Genomic DNA, 23,969 nt, shown 5'->3' with positions numbered 1-23,969 from the left:
TGACACTTAAAATGTACAGGGTTTCTTACCAAGATGATAAAAATGCTCTAAAATTGATGGTGGTGATGGTTGCACAGCTCCACGACTTTACTAAAAACCATTAAATTGAATACTTTAGAGGGATGACTTTATGGTATGTAAACTATATCTCAGTGAAGCTGTTAATTTTTTTAAACACCCAGACAGAATTAGCCCTCTAAAAAAACAGCAACATTTCAAATGAAAAATAGCAAGCAATTTTACCTAATGTGGCAAAATAAATTGTTTAAAACAAACCCAAGATTTTTAAGAAAAGTTAAAAGTAGTGGGTTGGTGATTCAAAGCCAGACTCCCCCCTGCCTACCTTCACATTTTTAAAGACAATAATAATCATAACCCTCTTTTATAAAGCTACTTCTATAATCCATTGCACATCTAAAACTATATCATCTCCATGCTATGGCTTAGATTTCTCTCTCCTCATTGCCTATCTGGATCACCTTTTCTTCTTTCAACTTTATACCCATTGGCATGCTTCACACAGACTTAACACATCTGACCAAACTGGCAAGCTGCTGTTCATTTAAATCTCAATTTTCAGAGCTGGAAGGAATCAGAGGGAATCTAGTCCAGGTATCTTGAGTTATGAGTTTAAAAATATCTCACGTACAAACAACGGAAATGACCATCAACAGATGAATGGATAAACAGAACGTGGTCCATCCATATGCTGGAATATTACTCAGCCATGAAAAGGAACCAAGCTTTGACACACACTACAACGTGGATGAACCTCAAAAACATGTTGCAAAGTGAAAGAAGCCAGACACGAAAGATCACATATTGCATGATTCTATTTATATGAATTGCCAAGAATTAGCAGATCCATAGACAGAAAAGAGATTAGTGATTGTCAAGGGCTGGGGGAGGGGGAATGGGGAGTGACTGCTTAATGGGTATGGGGTCTCCTTTTGCAGGGATGAAAAAGTTCTGGGACTAGATAGAGATGGTGGTTGCACTACATTGTGAATATACTAAAGGTCACCAGGCATATCCTTTAAAATGGTGATTTTCATGTTATATAAATTTCACCTCAATAAAAAAAAAGTAACCCCCATCCAAAATTTCAAAGTCTTAAATGGCATCACCCCAGTCACCTCTAAAGTTAAGATCAGACAGAATCCTGGTCCCCTCCACCTGCTACCCTCTCCAGCTCCAGGACTCAACAGCCAAGCAGATTCCAGTCTTTCTTTACATTTGTGCCAGGATTGATCTCAACAGACTTATCTGTGCTCTCTTTGGGGGAAATTGCTGCAAACAAATGTGTCTGTTTGAGACTGTTGAAAATTTGAAGGATGTCTAAGTCACACTCTCTTTACAACCTTCCCTAGGTTACCTAAAAGACAATATAGAAACCTACTGGGATGTGATATGGAATTAGCAGAAAATCCATAGATTAAGATCCACACTGATATATAAGATCATGACACTGGTCTACCCCCCGGGAAAGGGGCTGGCAGGTGGCACACAGTTACCTCGATTGTCTGGAGTAGCAGACAATCAATGGTGTGAAGAGATAAGGCAGAGACACTTGCAAGCACCTCAGGTGTCTAGAGCTGCCCACGCTGAGCAAGCAGGGGTGAAGCAGAGCTCTTGAACCTGTCCCAGTGCATCCCTGAGGTTTTCATATATTTATTTTGCAAACAAGCTGCAACTCATTAGACAAGTCCCAGAGTCTACAGACGATGGAGAGGATGGTGGTGAAGTTCCTACTTCCTCCTTCACCGAGACCATGAGTCCAATGGAAGAGAACACACTGCCAGGGGCTGTGGTGGGTGTTAGGGACTGGGTCGTGTGTCCCCAAAATTCATACATGGAAGCCCTAATCCCAAGAGGACTGGATTTGGAGATGGGGTCTCTAGAGTGGTAATTCAGGTAAAACAAGGTCATGAGGGTGGGTCCTGATCCAATATGACTTGTGTAAGAAAAGGAGATGAGGACACAGACACGCACAGAGGGACAACCACGTGAGGACACGGGTAGAAGACAGGTCTACACACCAAGGAGAGAGGCCTCAGGAGGAACAAGCCCTGCCCGCACCTGCGTCTCAGACTTCCAGCCTCCAGGACTGGAGTAAATAAATGTCTGTTGTTTAAGCAGCCCCATCTGTGGTCCTTTGTGATGGCGGCCCACGCAGACTCATGCAGTTGTGGTTGGCCCCCCACACAAGGACTCCTGCACTTGGGGCTCTCTGCCTCAATAGAGCAATGTCGGGATTGAGTTTTTCTCTCCTCATTTTATAACGACAACAAAAAGCATTAGCTGGAAGCTACCTGATTTGTATAATGGCTTGAACCCTAGAGACTGCACCCAAATTTCACCCCAAAGATTGCACAGATAAACCTTTAGAGAACTGACAAATAAAAATGGCAAGCAATAGGATATATTGGAGTATACGAGGAAGCCATTTGGTATAAACCTAATTCGGCCTGACTTTCTTTTTTTCAAAAGGGCCAGACAGTGGCTATTGAGAACGCATTGTATATCTGCTTAGACATTTCCTGTGGCCAGAACAAAAGCCCTTGAGATAAAGGTGCAACTTCCCCCCACATTGGCATTTCCTTAGGGATAAGCATCTTTCCTTAGGCTAGGAACTGATTGCTGCACTCACCTTTGACCACCCAGCTCACCTGTGACCACTCAGCTGGAGACAACAGACTGCCACCCCGCTGCGTTCACTGAGACAGAAGGCCTACCTGCTGTTTCCATCAATTGCTGTGCCGACAGAGCCGTCTCGCGACTATTGTAAAAGGGACATTTCAATCCTATGTGGAACATCCTCTCTGGGGGTATATAACCACTCTGTGCACCCCACTTCTTTGGTGCCCTTTCTTCCTTTGGGAAGAAAGGCCCCGGGTTATAATCCTCAGATTTAAGCTCAGAATAAACTCACCCAAATTTTCATTTATAGATTGGTTATGGATTATTTTCATCGACAGAACAAGCTGTGCCCAAAAGTACAGAAAAACTGAACTACAGACCGTCTGGAGAACAGCTAACTTATTTATAATATATTCTGTGCAACTACATAAAAATAATGCACAGGAAGGTACCAGCATTAATTCGATGGCTCACCACTTCTCCCAGCTATGGCTTAAAAAGTATGTCCATTTCCGGTTCCTCAAAAAATTAAAAATAGGATGCCAGCCCGTGGCATAGTGGTTAACTCTGTCACACTCTGCTTCAGTGGCCTGGGTTTGCATCCTACACGCAGAACCACACCACTCATCAAGCCATGCTGTCGTGGCAACCCACATACAAAAAGTGGAGGAAGATTGGCACAGGAGGAAGATGCTGGTTCAGGACTAATCTTCCTCAGGCAAAAAAAGAGGAAGATTGGCAACAGAAGTTAGCTGAGAGAAATCTTCCTTACCAAAAAAAAAAAATTAAAAATAGGAGTACCATATGATCCAGCAATCCCACTTCTAGGTATATACCCAAAAGAATTGAAAGCAGGGACTTGAAGGGATCTTTGCACCCTATGTTCATAGAAGCAGTGTGCACAATAGCCAAGATGTAGAAACAACCTAGGTATCCATTGATGGATGACTGGATAAAGAAAATGTGGAGTGGAATACTATTCAGCCATGAAAAGAGTGAAGCTCTGATGCACGCTACAACACAGATGAACCGTGAAAACATGATGCTCAGTGAGAGAAGCAAGACACAAAAGATCACATACTACATGATTCCATTTACATAAAATATCCAGAATAAGCAAAGCCACTGAGATTAGTGGTCACCAGGGGCTGGGGCAGGGGGATGTGGGAGGATTGGAGCGTGATGACTCCTGCCTAAAAGGTTTCTTGGGGGGGGGGTGATGAAAATGTTCTAAAGTTGACAGTAGTGATGTCTACTCAACATTGTGAATGTACTAAACGCCACTGAATTGTACACTTTAAAATGAGTCAAACAGTAAATCGTATGTTATGTGCATCCTACTGATGAGGATTTTTAGGCTGCTTAATTTTAAAAGGGTTTATGATGAGGATTTTTAGGCTGGTTAGTTTTAAAACTACAGATGAGATTCAGGCTCCAAGGAGTGGAATTTGTTTGCCCCTTTGTTGGGAAACATTTACATTTCTAAGGGAAACCTCTGTCTGTGAAAATGCCTCCCTCTCTGTGCCAGGAAGAAGGGGGGATGGTCTTATCTCTAGAAGCTCTTAATCAATGCCAGAGGCAAGAACTTAAGTTTGCTACTGTCTGGCAACCTCTTGTAACTGACCCCCCCCCCCCAACAAATCCTCCTTTGTCTTTAGCCGAGGATAAAATTCAAGCGGTGACTTCTGCCATTTACTCAATCCGGTTTAATTCTTATCTAAAAGTTCTGGGACCCCCAAATGGCCAGACCATAGGGGCACTGATACCATTTTAACTTTTTTACATATTCTTTGTCTTGTAAAGAGATAACTCACATACCTATGCCTTAAATTAGGCTTACTCTCCACCCAACTTTGCAGCAGCAGCAGCAGCAGCAGCGCCAGCAGCAGCAGCTCTGCCTGCCCACGGGTCTTGTCCCCATGCCAGCGGCGGCAGCAGCAGCTCCCCATGCCAGCAGCATCTCTGACTGCCCATGGATCCTGTCCCCACGCAGCAGCTTGGCTGCCCATGGGTCCTGTCCCCATGCTATTCTACTCTCTAAATAAAAGAGCACTACTGCCAGATCTTAAGAGTCTAAGAAATCTTTCTTTCGACTCCTCGGCTCACCGACCCCGCATCATTTCTGGTGGCCTGTACGGGGAATCTCGCTTCATTGGATTGTGAGCTCGAGTTCTGGTAAGTGCCCTTTTCTTCCTTGTGCCTTTCTCTTTTTCGAGGATGGATCTAAATTCACTTCTCCATCGGGAACTTTCTTGGACAGCTGTATGAATCCACGTTTGCTGCCCATGGCTACTCTATGGGGCAAATCGTGGCATTCAGCTTGAAGAGAATCAGTACCTTAAGCCTCAGGGTGATGGAGAATGAATTAATCCATTCCTTCCTGACTCTATCTCTAATAGACAAATTTTACGTGGGCGCGGGTCAGCCACTTAAGTCATTTGATGGCCGCCAATCTCCAAGACTCCCGTGGAAGGTTTCTTTTCCTAAGGCTGGATTGGGATCCCTCCCATGGCATCTGACCACTCTTCGAACTGGGGGAAGGTCCCAATTGGGACTCCGGTTCAAGGAAAATACCAAACTCTAACCTTTGGTGGAGTATGGGAACCCCTTCTTGGGAGAATGGCTCCAGGATGCAATTGGGTAGAATGTCCCCCAGACTGGCGGAAAATTCCTCACTGTCTTTTTCTCTATCCTTTTATCCTGGGGACCATTCACCAGGCACCTATTACTGCCAGGCAGAATAGGGAAGATGTTCAAGGGATGCCCCCATCATCCCTTGCTACAGGAACCCCAATGGGGGGATTTTCAAGGTAATGGCTCCTTTTCTTTCATCTCTCTTAAAGTTCTCCTTTTCTCTCGGGGACCATTCACCAGGCCTATGCTGCCAGGCAGAATAGGCACCAGGCACCTGTTACTGCCAGGCATAACAGGGAAGGTATACAAGGGATGCAATGCCGGGGGACGCCCCCATCATCCCTTGCTATAGGAACCCCACAGGAGGAACAACGGGTAGGACGCTGCCCTAGGTTCAGGGGGGATTTTTCACGGTAATGGACCTGTTTCTTTTGTCTCTCTTAGAGTTACAATGGCCATTTTTGTCTCCGTTTGAGCTTTGCAACTGGGAAACAAAGAAATCTTTAAAGAGTAAAAGGCTCCACCCCTGGGAGCCCCAACTTTGGGTTTCTGGGCCTGATCACCCCAGCAACCCTAAGTGGGGGTGCCCTCTCTTGACGGTTGAATCATTGAGTATATTAGTCACCTACTGAGTCGGTTATGAGGGTAGGAGACCTGTGATTTATTCTGTGAACTGTCGTGCTAGCGTAGTGTGCCCCAGCACGGGAACTGTTGTGTGACTCTTACCTTGATAACCCTCTGGAAGAGGCCATGAGGGTGAGGTCTGATCTCTTCTTTTCCTTTCTTTGTCTGTTTTGCTCATCATCTCTTCTGTTGTCACCAAGTCGAGGTTAAGTTCAGGCTAGACCTGAGCAGAACCTTGACCTTCTGTAAAATTGGAAAAATAAGCCTTTTGCCAGGGATTTAACTCTCAACCCTCGCTCTGGGAGCCCCAGCCTCCAGCCAGTTCCAGGCCTTTGCCTCCTGCTTCCCTACCTCAACTTTGTTGGCTCAGAGACAAAGTGCCCAGGCTGAGCGGGACTTGACTAAATCTTATAACTATGTCAACACCCGCAATCGGCCTCTGCACCCTTTCTCCAGCTGCTGTCAGTCAGACACTGGCTTTACCACCACGCGGAAGGCTCCTAAGCATCCCCAGAGACCCACCCTGCGGATGCGTACTAACTCCATCTGGGATAAAATCTGAGGGGTTTCTCTGTGCCTTTGTGATGCAGTTGGACAGGTAGATCAACCTGGAATGTAATTTGAGTTACAATCCAGTTTCTGGGAAATCAAGAGCAACTGTCCTTAGAAAATCCTTGCAAGACTGGAAATACTCTCTAGAGGCAGTTCAGATTCCACCCAGTGCCTTTATCTCGAAAAGGATTATCATCTCCCCTGTCCAGGAACTACTATCTAGCCCATCACTAATTCCTAAGACTGAAGAAAAAAAAAGAAAGAAAGAAAGAAAGAGGAGGGGAGAGGAAAAACAGCCATAAGCGTGCCCTTGCCAAAAGTCTAGCATCTTGAGTGTCTCCTCCACAAATATTGGTAAAAAAAAAACAATAGCTGTGCAGTCTCTGTGTACGTATGTCTTATGTATGTTATATGTGTGACATTTTTACCTCCAGATGGTATGGCCAAAATTAAGAGCTCTGTTTAATTGGCTTAAAGTAAGCGCTTACATAAATTCTAAATGTAGTAGAAATTAATCCAATGTCTTTCAAGTTAACTTCATGTGAATTAACCTTTGGTAAACGAAATCTTGTTTAAGCTTGTTGGTTTGATTGAAAATAGTCTTCTTGTCAGAGCTGTCAGTATTTGCCTATGATGCAGGCATGCAGCCTGGGTTTACTAGTCAAATAAGTTCACATTGTCTGTTAAATTCATCAGCAAAATAATAGCTTTAAATGATGACCAGTTTTGTCTAATGTCTCGTGAAGGTTTTATGGGTACAATAACTGTTTTATGGTCTGTATACTTGAAAAAAAAAAAACAGCTTCCAAATTCTTTTTGATAACAACCTTGAGTTTTGCCAAGTTAAGTTAAATGATAAAAATCTGAGCATCTGGGTCGTTTTTGGATTGGATAGCACACAAGCATTACAGCTAAACTTATCTAAGTTATCTACTTTTGGCTTCTTATTGCAGAGAGACTAAAAGTCTTTAGGTCTGTTACTGTAAAGCGGCATGTTTCTAGAAATTATGAAGTGTTTAGAATGCTGATATAAAAGACAACTTGTGATTGCTTACCTTTTAGTGTTTACTAGGGTCTGTTAATGGTTAAAAGTTCTAATTAACATATATAATTAAAGCTACTGGGAATTAACAAGGAAAATAGCTCTGTATTCAAGGAAAGTTAAAATGTGTGTTTTCAGTAAAGAGGGTATAAAGAATAGAAGTATTTTTATTTGTTCAGTTAAAAAAGATAAATTTGTCCTAATGTACTAGAAGGGAAGAAAGCAAGTATGGGACAAATTCTGAAAGTAAAAGGTTTGTGAAGGAGAAATTCAGAAAGGAGTTTTATGCCTGGTCAAGTAGACTAAGACTAAAGTAAATCCAATTAAGTAAATGAGTTTTAATGTTAAAAATAAGCTGGTGCAGAAATTAAAATTTGGTTTTCTCTCAAAGGATAATTTTCTTGAACTTTTTGCCTGCTCTAACTCTACCTAAAAGACAGAAAATCTATGTTTTATTAAAATAATTTCCTATATTCAGAAAGAAAGAGGTCTCTTCTAAAATTTTTTGACCGTGTTGTTTGCTCTTGACTGTCTCTGTTGTCACTTTGAACGGATACCTGAGCATTGCTTAACAGTGAGCGTTGTTTCCTATTTGAACAAGCATTTTAAAAACTTTTGATATTTTTGACAAGCTTCTCCCTCAAAAATATTCAAATCCTGAATGAAGGCTTGACCTGGTAGATGGAAGAAGAATTTCTCTGAGGATTTTCAGAGGGCCCCTGAGACTTCTCAAAGAAATGTGCTCTCTTCCTATAAGGAGGAAAATACTAAATTAATTAGGTTTATTTGGTTTATTAAATTACATGGGAAGCATTGTCAAATAAGCGATGATAAACTTTCTTATGTGGTATTATGTGGGTGAATGTTATTAATATATGTGTCTTAACATTATATAGCATTCCTAAAATTCTAATCTGTTCTGGTTATCAGTCATAATTCCAGTTATTATCTTAAAGTGTTATATGTCACAGAAGTAGCCAAGTTTCTTTGTCAATTGCCCTTTTGAGTCTTTTGTCCATTTGCAGATAGTTACTGTTTTACTCTGATGCTTTTTGCTTTTGCAAATATGTTTCATCTTCAGAGAAATTCCTGGAAAGGATTCTGACACACGGTTCTAAGCTACAGTTTTCTGATAAACTTTCAGATTGTAAAACTGAACTGGGTAAGAAATTACAGAATTCTAACAGAAACTAAGCTCATAGATCTGCTAACAGAAGATTAAGCTCAAGAACTGATTATACAGGACTGTGTGAACTGAGGAGGATGATTATAATTTTTTATGACTTTTGTTTGAAATATTGCTGAGTTTTGATGTTTTGTTTTGTTTGCTCATATTTAAGGAAATCTTTCTCTCTTTTCTCTTATGCTATGACTTACAACAATTTAGTGAAATACATCTTTATGAGCAAAATTGAAACATTTGTCTTTTTCTCCCGACCTGATCCCTCCAGAATTTGGAAGCTCTTTGTGAGTACGGTTATTTTGTGGCAATATAGTTATTTGCATAAGTTCAATAAGAATTTGGTCTCCTTATAACAGGACACATTGGTTATCTTACCAAGGCTTTGACTGGAATGTCATATTTGAGAGAAACATACAGGCTCAGATATGACAACACAGCTTTTCAGGAACAAAGATTGGACTTTCTGGAACTAAAGTTACTTGGAAATATGGGCCTGGTACCTTGTTTACAGAGATTCTGGCAATCTTACTCAGTAAGTAAGGAAGCTTGCTTGTCTGGCAGGTGCAAGGAACCTCAAAATGTTTTGGGGGACCTCGAGAAGAGAGAAGTCCACCCGAATCTGGAGGTACTGCAGGCAAAATTTGATGGCAAGTCCTTGGCTTGGCTTTTCTGGCCTCGAGAGGCCTTTACAGTTCAATCTGAGATTCCTCATAAGAAAAAAATTCCAGCAAAGCAGATTTTAAAAAGCCTGTATAATCAATTGGTATTCTTGCTGCACTTATGTAAATAATTGGCAGAGCAGTTAATCTTAATTTGGCTATCTTTTATAAAAATGGGGGTGATTTTAGAGAGAAAAAATTATGTTTCAGTAGAAGCTATAGTACACATTCATGGATATTAGACTCTAGCTCTTCTCTTCTGCAAGATTCATCTGTTACTAATCATAATGTTTCCTTGTGGCCATCCATCTCTGATCCCTGGGAGTTCCCTGGCCACAAGCAAACCTTTTCCTTCAACACTACTGCCCAAATACTAACTAGATTTGCCTTGTCACAGGTGGATCATAAACAACAAGTTCCAAAGATAAAGTCTCCAACTTATCGATACACACAGGATGGACTATATCAAACTTGGGACGAATATATTTGGCTCACTCCTACTAGTGATCAAGTCAGTAAAAGGCCACTCTATGTTGGGAACAAACCAATCACACCTGTGATACGTGGCCTAATAGCACCCGACCTATGGGACAAATTCCCTGTCATATGTGTTCTTATATCATAACCTTAAAAAATACTGATTGGTTTGGGACTGACTGGGATAGACGGCCCAGTGTACATTGGTTAGCCCCTAATGGCACTCAGTGGCTATGTGGCTCTAACTTATGGCCTTGGCTGCCACCTGGATGGATTGGACGATGCACTCTAGGCTTTGTCTGGATGCAAGGTAGAACTACATTTACTATATCTCCTCCTGCTAACCTACCCAACCTGCAACAGCGCTGGACCTGCTCCGTCTTCCACTGGTATGACCACGTTGCCTCAATTTTCCTTCCCCAGTTAGGAATCAAAAGTGTCATCTGGCCCATGGAAGCTCTAAACAAATTTAATATGAAAGCATTAAAATGATACACAACATAGCCTTTTGCTGCTTGATTTAGAAGTATCCCAAATGCATAAGGCAGTCCTCCAAAACCAAATGGCACTGGATGTCTTGACAGCAGCACAGGGGGACACTTGTGCCATTATAAAAACTGAATGTTGTGTTTATATTCCTGACTACCATCAAAATATCTCCGGCTTCCTATCTGACATGAACCACCAAATTAAGTTCATGTCTGACCCTACCCTATCTCTAAACGATTGGTTTAACTCCTGGTCAGGACCAGGTTTCTAGACTACTATCAAAACCTTACTCATTGGGTTAATCATATTGCTAGTATTTCCTATTATAATTTGTTGTCTGTTTTATTGTTTGTCTTCCGTATGTCAACAAAGTTTCACCTCCTGGACCACCTCTCGTCAAATGATTCTCTCGTCTCCAGAGGATCTGTACACTTGTCAGGCTTGGACTCCACGGGTGCAGCCTTCTGGTCCACTGAACTTCCTACCTATACCTATGGCCCCATTTAGGGACAGCTCTACGACCTTGTACAGCTGGAAGTAGTTACAGAAGACTGACCGTCGTCCATATCCCCAAAAGATTTCGGTGCCAAATGGGTTCGGGGGGGTTTATGATGTGGATTAAGGCTGCCCCAGCTAGAGAAGCCCAAGGTGACCTGGCCTACATGCCAAACTATACGACCCAGTGGACTTTTTTTGTGGTACGAATTAGGACTGCCCCAGGGAGAGAAGCCCAGGGCATCCTCACCTACATGCCGATCTATATGGCCAGAGTCGTATCTAAAGTTATATGACCGCACAATAACCAGACCTCATCTGCACTGAAATCATTTACTGACTTTTTACATCATCTTTTCTTTTCTCCAGTAAAAATAAGTCACGTACCCATGCCTTATAAAATTAGCCCTAACCCTCAACTCGGGGCAGCAGCAGGAGCTCTGACTGCCATGGGTCCTGTCCCCATGCTTTTCTATTCTCTAAATAAAAGAGCACTACTGCCAGATCTTAAGAGTCTAAGAAATCTTTCTTTTGACCCTCGGCTCACCGACCCCGCATCACCTCTTACATTCAAGGGGTTGTTCAACACTGTCAGCAATGTTCACTGTTTGTTCTGACTCAACCTGACAACATATTTGAAAGAATTTTAAGTAGTTCTATGATCAGAAGTTGGTCAAATTGGAAGCTTATATTCAGAGCCTGATTGGAACTTTGTTTTCAGGCCTTCTTCCCTAAGCTAAATAAAACAATGTAAACAGAAGGGGAAAACATTCCAAAGAGAAACATCTCAAAATCTAGAGCATAGGAATCTTTTGATTTCCATCTTAGCTGAGGATCTTCTCCCTGATGTAAGGAAGCAAATTAAAGATAGATAATGTAGTTGGAACAGTGGGTCAGCTCCTTGATGTCATTCAGCTTGTAATCCAAGCCCTCAATGAATTAAAAACAACTCCTGTCTTATAAATTAAGTCTTTAGAAGAACAGAAATGTAGCTCCAGAAGTAATTCAAAGCCCACCTGTCCTTTTTACCAATCCTAAAATCTTCTCTATTTATCTCATAGGGCTGTACACATTGTAAAAGATCTGAATTTAGGAAACAAAAGTCCTGCTTGGTGGAACTGACATTCTTTCTCTGAGCCTTTTGAGATGCAAATATTCTGCATGATCTTCTCTAGGAAACAGGGTAATTCTTATCAGAAGGGAAAAAAAGACTATTGGAAAATTAGCCTTATGAAAAAGCTTAAAAATCTTCACCACAAATGCTATTGAAAAAGCTTTAGCCATCTGAACATGTAACCTTAACTTATTCCATGTGCCAGAAACATGATTTGGATCCAACTGGCCTTTCATAAACTAGTGAATTTTGCATTATCACACGAGTCTCACAGCTAAAATTTTTAAACAAAATCTGATAGATCTCTCCTTTCATCTTTCTGTAAGTTCATGTATGTATGTTATACAAATGTGATATTTTTCTTCTTCCTGATGGTTTTGCCAAAATTTGTTATGAGCTCTATTTTACTGCACAAAGACAAACCAGCATTTATATCAATTAAATATACTCTGATAAATATAAAAAAATAACTCAAATGTTTTTCAAGTTCACATGATCTAGGATAAATTTTGGTAAATATAAACTAGTTTAAGATTTTTAGTGTAATTAAAACAGTCATGTCATTAGAGTTATCATCATTAAGTATAATACTTTTATTCTACCTAGGTTTACTAAAAGTCAAAAAAGCTCATATTTTTTCTGTTAAAGAATATGTCAGCAAGAAAAATAGGATAATAGTTAGCCATTTAATGTCATAAAGTTTTTAAGAGCGACCAAACATAATTATTAGGAAAAAGTAAATTAAAAAGAGGTAGGTAACATAAAAGTTTATAATCTAACTGAAAATATGCAACACAATTTAAAAGTTTATAATTAAATTTTTCAAAAATAATTACGCTTTCAACTTAAAAAGTCTCCAGAATTTTTTTTGATAACTTGAAAACTTAAAGTTATACTGAGATGAGTTAAATGATGGATGTTCACTGAATATCTAGATTATTTCAAGTAAAACAAAATACAGAAAAATTAATTATTTTTAATATTTATTTTTTTAGTGCAGTAACATTGGATTATAACATTATATAGCTTTCAGATGGACATCGCAAGATATTTCGAATTCCATGTAGAGTAAATCATGTTCACCACCCAAAAGCTAATTATAGTCTATCCCCTCACATGTGAGCCTAATCACCCCTTTTGCACTCCCCCTACTTCCCCCATGGTAACCACCAATCCACTCTCCATTGCTGTGTTTGTCCTTTTTTTTTTTAATTTTTATTTAGTTCATGATAGGTTACAACCTTGTGAAATTTCAGCTGTGCATTATTGTTTGTCAGTCGTGTTGTAGGTGCACTCCTTCAACCTTTGTGCCCACCCCCCACCCCACCGTTTGCCTGGTAGCCACTAATCTGTTCTCTTTGTCTACGTTTTAAAATTCCTCATATGAGTGGAGTCATACAGAAATTGTCCTCCATCTGGCTTATTTCACTTAATATAGTTGGCTCCAGGTCCATCCATGTTGTTGCAAATGGGATGATTTTGTTCTTTTCTGCGGCTGAGTAGTATTCCATTGTATATATATCTACCACATCTTCTTTATCCAATCATCTGTTGATGGGCACTTAGGTTGCTTCCACATCTTGGCTACTGTAAATAATGCTGCAAGGAACATTGGGGTGCATAGGACTATTGGAATTGCTGACTTCAAGTTCTTTGGATAGATACCAAGTCGTCGGATGGGTGGGTCATATGGTAGTTCTGTTGTTAACCTTTTGAGGCATCTCCATACTGTTTTCCATAGTGGCTGCACCAGTTGGCATTCCCACCAGCAGTGTATGAGGGTTCCTTTTTCTCCACAACCTCTCCAACATTTGTTACTATTAGTTTTAGTTATTTTTGTCATTCTAATGGTTGTAACGTGACATCTTAGTGTTGTTTTGATTTGCATTTCCCTGATGATCAGTGATGATGAACATCTTTCCATGTGCCTATTGGCCATCCATATATCTTCTTTGGAGAAATGTCCATTCACGTCTCCTGTCCATTTTTTGATTGGGTTGTTTGATTTTTTTGTTGTTGAGTTGTGTGAGTTCTTTATATATTATAGAGATTAAGCCTTTGTCGGATGTATGACTTGCAAATATTTTTTCCCAGTTAGTGGGTTTTTTTTGGTTTCAATCCTGTTTTCCTTTGCCTTGAAGAAGCTCTTTAGTCTGATGAAGTCCCATTTGTTTATTCTTTCTATTGTTTCCCTTGTCTGAGAAGACATGGTGTCCAAAAAGATCCTTTTAATACTGATGTCAAAGAGTGTACTGCCTACATTTTCTTCTAGAAGCCTTATGTTTTAAGCTCTTACCCTTTAGGTCTTTAATCCATTTTGAGTTTAGCCTGGTGAATGGTGAAAAAGAATGGTCAATTTTCATTCTTTTACATGTGGCTTTCCAGTTTTCCCAGCACGATTTGTTGAAAAGTCTTTCTTTTCTCCATTATATGCCCTCATCTCCTTTCTCAAAGATTAGCTGTCCATAGATGTGTGGTTTTATTTCTGGGCTTTCAATTCTGTTCCATTGATCTGTGCACCTGTTTTTGTGCCAGTACCATGCTGTTTTGGTTACTGTAGCTTTGTAGTATGTTTTGAAGTCAGAGGTTGTGATGCCTCCAGCTTTGTTCTTTTTTTCTCAAGATTGCTTTAGCAATTCAGGGTATTTTGTTGCCCCATATGAATTTTAAGATTCTTTGTTCTAATTCTGTAAAGAACGTCATTGGGATTCTAATTGGGATGGTGTTGAATCTGTAGATTGCTTAAGGTAGAATTGACATTTTAACTGTTTATTCTTCCAATCCATGTGCATGGAATGTCTTTCCATCTCTTAATGTCATCATCCATTTCTTTCAGAAAAGCCTTGTAATTTTATAGTATAGGTCTTTCACTTCCTTATTTTAATTCACCCCAAGGTATTTTATTCTTTTTGTTGCGATTGTGAATGGTATTATGTTCTCGAGTTCTTTTCCTGTTAGTTCATTATTAGAATATAGAATGCTATTCATTTCTGCAATTGATTGTATACCCTGGAAATTTGCTGTAGTTGTTGATTACTTCTAAAAGTTTTCCAATGGATTCTTTGGGATTTTCTATATATAAGATCATGTCATCTGCAAAGAGCGAGAGTTTCACTTCTTCCCTCCCTATTTGGATTCCTTTTATATTCCTTTTTCTTGCCTAATTGCTCTGGCCAGGACCTCCAGTACTATGTTAAATAAGAGTGGTGATAGAGCCCATCCTTGTCTCATTCCTGTTTTCAGGGAGATGGCGCTCAGATTTTGCCCATTGAGTATGATGTTGGCTGTGGGTTTGTCATATACGGCCTTTATTATGTTGAGGAAGTTCCCTTCCGTCCCCATTTTGTTCAGAGTTTTGGTCATAAATGGCTGTTAGATCTTGTCAAATGCTTTCTCTGCATGTATTGAGATGATCATGTGGTTATTATTCCTCAAATTGTTGATGTGGTATATCACGTTGATTGATTTGTGGATGTTGAACCATCCCTGTGTCCCTGGTGTGAACCCCACTTGATCATGATATATGATCCTTTTGACGAATTGCTGAATTCAGGTTGCCAAAATTTTGTTGAGAATTTTTGCATCTGTGTTCATCAGTGATATTGGCCTATAGTTCTCTTTTTTCGTGCTGTCCTTGTCAGGCTTTGGTATCAGCGTGATGTTGGCCTTGTAGAATGTGTTAGGAAGTGGTCCCTAATTATTTGGAATAGCTTCAAAAGGATTCATATTAAATCTTCCCTGAAAGTAGAATTCCCCAGGAAGCCATCTGGTCCTGCGGTTTTATTCTTTGGGGTGCTTTTGATTGCTGTTTCAATCTCTTTCCTTGTGATTGGTCTGTTCAGATTGTTTCTTCTTGACTTAGCTTTGGGAGTTTGTAAGAGTCTAAGAATTTACACATTTCCTCTAGGCTGTCCATTTTGTTGGTATATAGTTTTTCATAGTATTTTCTTATAATCTGTTGTATTTCTATGGACTCTGCTGTTATTTCTCCCTTTCATTTCTGATTTTGTTTATTTCAGCTTTCTCTCTTTTTTTCTTTGTAAGTCTGGCTAGTTGTTTGTCAATTTTATTTACCTTCTCAAAGAACCAGCTCTATGTTTCATTGCTCCTTTCTACTCCCTTTTTTGTTTCAATAGCATTTATTTCTGCCCTGATTTTTATTATTTCTCTCCTTCTGCTGACTTTCGGCTTTGTTTGTTCTTCTTTCTCTAATTCTGTTAGGTGTAACTTAAGATTGCTTATTTGGGATTTTTCTTGTTTGTTAAGGTGTGCCTGTATTGTGATGAATTTTCCTCTTAATACAGCTTTTGCTGTATCCCATATGAGTTGGTATGGCATGTTTTTGTTTTCATTTGTCTCCAGATATTTTTTGATTTCTTCTTTAATTTCTTCAATGGTCCATTGCTTGTTTAATAGCATATTGCTTAGTCTCCACATCTTTGTCTATTTCTCACCATTTTTCTTGTAATTAATTTCTAGCTTTATAGCATTATGATTGGAGAAGATGCTTGTTATTATTTCAATTTTTTTAAATTTGTAGAGGCTTGCCTTGTTTCCCAACATATGGTCTATCCTTGAGAATATTCCGTGCATGCTTGACAAGAACGTGTATTCTGCTGTTTTTGGATGGAGTGTTCTATATATATATCTATTAAGGCCAACTGTTTTAACTTTTCATTTAATTCCACTGTTTCCTTGTTGATTTTCTATCTGGATGATCTGTCCAATGATGTGAGTGGGTTGTTGAGGTCCCCTACTATTATTGTCTTATTTTTGATATCTTCTTTTAGGTTTGTTAATAGTTGCTTTATTGACTTTGGTGCTCCTGTGTTGGGTGCGTAGATATTTATAAGCATTATTTCTTCTTGATGTAGTGTCCCTTTTATCACTATATATTGTCCCTCTTTGTCACTCTTTACCTGCCCTTATCTTAAATTCTACTTTTTGTGATATAAGTATTGTGACACCTGCATTCTCTTGTTTTCCATAAGCTTGGAGTATCATCTTCCACCCCTCCACTCTGAGCCTGTGTTTGTCATTGGAGCTGAGATTGTTTCCTGGAGGTAGCAAATTGTTGGATCTTGTTCTTTAATCTATTTCGCCACTCTGTATCTTTTTATTGGAGAGTTCAGTCCGTTTACATTGAGGGTGATTATTGATGTATGAGGGCTTAATGCTGTGATACTGTTGCTCCTTTTCTGATTTTCCTGCATTTCCTTTGTTTCTCATCCTGTGTGTTTTGGACCACCCATTGATCACTGCAGTTTCTTATGCTGTGTTTCTTAGGTTTTTTCTTTTTTTTATTTTTTTGTGTCTCTGTTCTGCTTTTTAGTTTAGTGGCTACCCTGAAGCTTGTATTTAGAATCTCATGCAAAACATAGTCCATTTTCTGATGGCCTCTCATTTCCTTAGCCTAAACTGATGCAGTCCCTTCCTCCTCCCCTCTTAAGTTATTATTTTCATATCTTTTTCCAACTTATGTTGTGAGTTTGTGGTTAAAGTGACAAGATTGTTTTTGTTTTTGGTGCTTTCCTTCCCTTTATCCTAAAGTTAGTTGAATATTTGCTATCCTATTCTGATTCTATCTGTCTCCTTACTCTGTGTTTTGTGACCCTTTTTCCCTTTTTTTCTTTTTTCAAGTATGAGGGCCTTCTTGAGGATTTCTTGTAGGGAGGGGGTCTCATGGCCACAAAGTCCTTTAGCTTTTCCTTCTCTGGGAAAGATTTAATTTCTCCCTCATATCTGAACGATATTTTTGCTGGATAGAGTATTCTTGGCTGAAGATTTTTATCTTTTAAAGTTTTGAATATATCATTCCATTCTCTCCTAGCTTGTAAGCTTTCTGCAGAGAAATCTGATGAAAGTCTGATAGGTGTTTCTTTGTAGCTTATTTCCTTCTGCCTTGCTTCTCTGAGTATTCTTTCTTTGCCATTCATTTTTGCCAGTTTTACTACTATATGCCTTGCAGTAGGTCTTTTTACATTGACAAACCTAGGAGATCTGAAAACTTCCTCCACAGACATTTCTCTCTCATTTCCTAGATTTGGGAAGTTCTCTGCTATTATTTCTTTGAGCATGCTTTCTGCTCCATTCTCCTTCTCTTCACCTTCTTGGATACCTACAATTTTACGTTGTATTTCCTCATTGAGTCAGATATTTCTCAGAGACTTTCTTCACTTCTTTTTAGTCTCAGTTCTCTCTCCTCCTCTGTCTCGAGCATTTCAACATGTCTATCTTTGATTATGCTGATTCGCTCCTCTATGGTGTCCAAGAAGCATTCGCAGAATCCGTATTTTTTTTATCTCTTTGATTGTGTCTTTCATCTCTAGTATTTCTGATTGATTCTTCCTTATAGATTCAATCTCTTTTGTGAAGTAGCTCCTGAACTCATTGAATTTTTTCTCTATATTTTCTTATACCTCATTGAGTTTTTGACGATAGCTATTCTGAATTCATTGTGATTTAGTTTACTTATTCCTGAATCCTCAGGACATAATTCCTGGTATTTATTGGTCTGGAGAGTTGATGAATTGATGGATGCTGGAACTACAGGTTTTTTCCATTGTGATATTATTCTGTTGCAGTTCCAGCTGATGGATGTGGGTTGAGTGCCGCCTATTTGGACCCCTCAACCTTTAGCCGAGATGGTGCAGCACAGCATGGGTTTTAGGTGGGGGGTGCATTTTCTTTTACAGGCAGACCCAGGTTTCCTGATCAGCTCTCACTATCTGGTCTCCTTGGGTCTTGGCTTGATGAGGTCACCCATGTGAAAGATTTTGCCCCATTAGAGGGCTTCCCTCTAGGTTGCAAGGGTGCTAGGGAGTCCTGGGTCATCCTGCTGGCATGCAGCCCCTCCCCCACTCCTTCCCTCATGGAACCTCCTGAGGCACTGATCCCAGTCTTTAGGAGAGGAGGTGAGGTTCTCTCTTACCCCATTCTAGCTTCTCCAAGGGAGGCTCCCACCTCTCCACCCTCCATCATTGACTGCTGTGACTCTGCAAGGATTCCTGTGCCATTAGGCTATTTTTTGTTGGAATATGGTTGCTCCTTTTCGTTGCATGCTGGAGGGTGAGAGTCCTGGGCAAGCTGACTCTGCCATGACACTGACATCACTCCTTATTCTTCATTTTGGTAATGTGGTGTATCACGTTGATAGATTTCTGGATGTTGAGCCATCTCTGCATCCATGGAGTGAAACCCACTTGATCATGATGTATGGTCTTTTTAATGTATTGTTGTATTCAACTTCTTAGTATTTTGTTGAGGATTTTTGCATTAATGTTCATCACTGATATTGGCCTGTAATTTTCTTTTTCTGTGTTGCCATTGTCTGGTTTTGGTATCAGGATTATGTTGGCTTCATAGAATGAGTTAGGAAGCCTCCCCTCCTCTTCAATTTTTTGGAAGAGTTTGACAAGGATAGGTATTAAGTCTTCTTCAACTGCTTGTTAGAATTCACCAGGGAAGCCATCTGGTCCTGGACTGTTATTTTTGGGGAGGTTTTTGATTGCTGTTTCTATCTCCTTACTGGCGATTGGTCTATTCAAATTCTCTACTTCTTCTTGGTCCAGTTTTGGGAGGTTGTATGTTTCTCAGAATTTATCCATTTCTTCTAGATTATCCAATTTGTTGGCATATAGCTTTTCATAGTATTCTCTTATTATCTTTTGTATTTCTGAGGTGTCCATTGTAATCTCTCCTCTTTCATTTCTGATTTTATTTATTTCAGCCTTCTCTCGTCTTTTTGTGGTGAGTCTAGCTAAGGGCTTGTCAATTTTATTTATCTTTTCAAAGAATCAGCTCTTGGTTTCATTAATTTTTTTTAAATCTCTATTTCACTTATTGCTGCTCTGATTTTTATTGTGTCCTTCCTTCTGCTGATTTTGGGCTTTGTTCTTCTTTTTCCTGTACCTTTAGATGTGCTGTTAGATTGTTTATTTGGGATTTTTCTTCTTTGTTGAGGTAGGCCTGAATTGCTATAAACTTCCAATCTTAGAACCATTTTTTCTGTCTCCCATTGATTTCAGCATGTCATATTTTCTTTTTCATTTGTCTCCTGGAATTTTTTGATTTCTCCTTTGATTTCCTCACTGATCCAATCGTTGTTCAGTAGCATTTTGTTTAATCTCCACATTTTGTGGCTTTTCTGGTTTTTTCCTGTAGTTGATTTCTAGTTTCCTACGTTTGTGGTCAGAAAAAATGCGTAGTATTATTTTGATCTTCTTAAACTTATTGAGACTTATTTTGTGGCCTAATATGTGATCAATCCTGGAGAATGTTCCATGTGTATTTGAAAAGAATGTGTATTCTGTGGTTTTTGGATAGAATGTTCTCTATATATCCACTAAGTCCCTATAGTCAAATATAGCATTTAACACCAATGTTCTTTATTGATCTTCTGTTTGGATAACCTATCCATTGGTGTAAATGGGATTTAAAGTCCTCTACTATTATTGTGTTACTGTCTATTTCTCCTTTTATGTCTTTTAATAATGGCTTTATATATTTAGGGGCTCCTCTGTCAGGTGCATAGATATTTACAAGTGTTATATCTTCTTGTTGGGATTGTTCCCTTTATCATTATGTAGGGCCCATCTTTGTCTCTTGTTACAGTTTTTGTTTTAAAGTCTATTTTGTCTGGTATAAATATTGCTACCCCCGCTTTGTTTTCTTTGCCATTTGCATCGAATATCTTTTTCCATCCTTTCCCTTTCAGTTTGTGAGTGTCTTTAGGTCTGAAGTCTGTCTCTTGTATGCAGCATATATATGGGTCTTGTTTTTATCCAATTGGCCACCCTATGCCTTTTAATTGGAGCATTTATTCCACTGACATTGAGAGTAGCTATTGATAAATATGAATTTATTGCCACTTTGTTACTTTTTTCTGGGTGTTTTGGTAGTTCTTCTCTGTTCCTGTCTTTTTCTCTTGCTCTCTTCCCTTGTGGTTTGATGGCTTTCTTTAGTAATATGTTTGATTTCTTTTGTCTTACTTATTTGCTTACTTATTATAGGTTTCTGGTTTGCGATTACCATGAGGATCCTATATAATATTCTATGTATATAGCAGTCTATATTGAGATCATAGACTCTTTAGCTTAACCTCTTTTTAAAAGCTCTGCTTTTTCACTCCCCTCCTCCCACATTTTATGTTTGTTAAATCATATCTAATTTCTTATTTAGTGTGTGTTTATCCATTAACTCCTCATCATTTAAATAGGTACTTTTGGTACTTTTGTCTTTTAACCTTCATAGTATCTTCACAGGTGATTGATCTGCTACCTTTACTATATTTTTACCTTTACTGGTGATTTTATTGCCTGGTTTTTTTGGGGGGTATTTTTGATAAAATTTTTTTATCCCTAATTGTGCTCATTGGTTTCCCACTTAAATTCATCCCTACATCCTTTCTTGTAGAACTAGTTTCTTGGTGATAAACTCCTTTAATTTTTGCTTGTCTGGGAAGCTCTTTAACTCTCCTTCCATTCTGAATGACAACCTTGATGGATAGAGTACTCTTGGCTGTAGGTGTTTTCCTTTTGGCCCTTCAAGTATGTGATGTCATTTTCTTCAGGGTTTTGGCTGAGAAGTCTGCTGATAGCCTTATGGGACTTCCTTTGTATGTCACTTGTTGTCTTTCTCTTGCTGCTTTTAGGATTTTCTCTTTATCTTTAACTTTGGACATTTTAATTATAATGTGTCTTGTGTGGGCCTCTTTGGGCTTATCTTGTTTAGAGCTCTCTGTTCTTCTTGTACTTGGATGTCTGTTTCCTTCCATAGGTTAGGAAAATTTTCAGCTATTATTTCATCAAATAGATTTTCTGCCCCTTTGTCTCTCTCTTCTCCTTCTTGGGCACCTATAATATGAATGTTAGAGCACTTGATATTGTCCCAGAGTTCCCTTAGACTTCCTATTCTGTGTAATTCTTTTTTCTCTTATCTGTTCAGCTTGGTTGATTTCCTCTAGTCTTTCATCTGGCTTGCTGATCTGTTCTTCTGCACCATCTACTCTGCTATTGAGTACTTTCAGTGAATTTTTCATTTCCAGCATTGTATTCTTCACTTCTGGTTGGTTCTTTTTTATATTTTCCAGTTCTTCATTGATGAGCTCACTGTGTTCATCCAGTCTTCTCTCAATATCTGTGAGCATCCTTATGAGCTTTTGTTTGAACTCTTGGTCTGGTAGGCTAGTTATTTCTGTTTCATTTAGTCCTTTTGCTGGGGGTTTTGTTCTGTTTCCTTGCTTGCAATGTATTCCTTTGTCTCTTCATTAGGCCTCTTTCTCTCTGCTTATATCTATGTATTAGGTGAGTCAGCTATGTCTGCTGATCTTGGAGAAGTGGTCTTATGTAAGAGATGCCTTTTGAGGCCCAGCAGTGTGCTTCCCTCTTTTCACCAGTTCCAATGATCCAGGAGTGACCCCTTTGTGGGCTACTTATGTCCTTCTGGGGTGGCAGGGTTACTCAATGCAGGCACCCAGGGAGCCTAGTCTTTCCTTCCCTGGCCAGCTGTTGGTAAATCTGGTTTGGGGAGCCCCAGCAACGTTGGCTACAAAGTCTAATAGTGCACTCCTATTGCAGTTGTCCTGTTAATTGGGTTGGTACCCAGTGTAGCTGGTTGCTAGGCTCAGGGACTTACAGTTGCTATAGGTCTCAGGCCTATAAAGCTGTTGTCAGTTCTCTTAGGAGTGCAGCTGAGTGGGGCTGGCCCTAGACACGGGAGCACTCAATTGTTTCAGGCTTTGGAAGGTGGGGTTGAACCTTTTTACGGCTATTGGTGAAGCATAGGTCTTCTGCTGCTGCTAAGCCTCACCCCCCACAGGACCACACACCCTATCAACACAGTCCTGATCCATGCACACTTCCTAATACCCCGGAGCATACCCTGACACTGCACTGCAGAGGCCCCCACTTCTCCACCAATGCCCCCCACTGTTCACTTGGTCCTCACACTGGCCCTGCCCCACAGAGGCAGACACACTCGCCTGCCAGTACAGAATTAGGCACCCCATCAATGCAGGCTAACAAACAGCCTGAAGGCTTGCTGTTGGCTGGGGCCAGTCCCTAAGGAAGGATGCCTGCTATGGCTGAGCTGGATTAAATCTGCACTCTAGTGGGTGTGGCAGACCCCTGGGCTAACAGGGCAGGTGAGGAACTTCAATGGCATCTGCTAGGGTCTGTGTCAGCATGCCCATACCAGTTGACAACAATGGTAACCACCAATGTCTTAGTCTCTGGAGTGGTCTGCCTTTTCACCATGTTGCACCCAGAGCCTACCAGGTGAGCTCTTTCACCAAAGGACTGTCAGCCTTCTTTCTGGTGATTTTAGGTTGCCTAGATGGGTGAGTTTGTGCATGGGCCCTTTAAGACCTGGTCTTTTTGGCTTTCATCTGATAGCTCTTCTGGGGCTATTCCCCACTGCAGCTAATAGCCAGCAAAACCAGATAGTATTACCCTCATCTCAGTTGTGTTGACTCTGAAGGATGCTTATAGCAGTATGGGTCCCCCACTCAGGACCTCACTTCTCCAGGGAGGGTTGCAAACCTTAGGGTGGCTGCCATCTGAACAGCTGAGAAACTCCACTGTTCCTGAAGGTGGCTTTTTCTCTCTCCAGAAGGAATTTCTGCCTCTTACATCTTAGTCAGGACTGTCCCTTATTGTGGGGGTTCTTTTTATCTAGTTTTCAGTTTTCTATCCAGGGTAATTTTTCCAAAAATTGTTGTAGCCTTGTTGTGTCTGTGGGAGGAGATGAGTTCAGAGTCTGCCTAAAGCACCATCTTGATGAGATCTCACTCAACTAATCAATTATAATTTCACAAACCTAAGACAATCTCTTAGAGTGATGAGATATACACTTTACCACTTATAAATAGAGAAGAGAATGAATTATCCATGTCTACCTAGGAAATATGGGAATATGGCTGTCATTTGCAGATGATGTAATTACTCACCCAAAGATGTCATAAAAATGTTCTTTCCAAATAAGGAAAGCCAAGGATGCAATGTTAGCAAAAGAAGGATCTTATTTAAAATGATTTTTTAACATGAGTATGAAATATCTAGT

General features: G+C 39.9%; 1 protein-coding gene across 1 annotated transcript in view; it reads right to left on the bottom strand.

Moving 5' to 3' along the window:
• Positions 1–23,969, bottom strand: part of LOC106845887 (uncharacterized) — a 369,420-nt gene that overhangs the window by 190,055 nt on the left and 155,396 nt on the right. The window lies entirely within an intron of this gene.

The sequence above is a fragment of the Equus asinus genome, chromosome X, assembly GCF_041296235.1.
Source record: "Equus asinus isolate D_3611 breed Donkey chromosome X, EquAss-T2T_v2, whole genome shotgun sequence".
NCBI lineage: Eukaryota > Metazoa > Chordata > Mammalia > Perissodactyla > Equidae > Equus > Equus asinus.
Note: the sequence above shows the minus strand (reverse complement) of the source record. Positions and strands in the feature narration are given on the sequence as shown.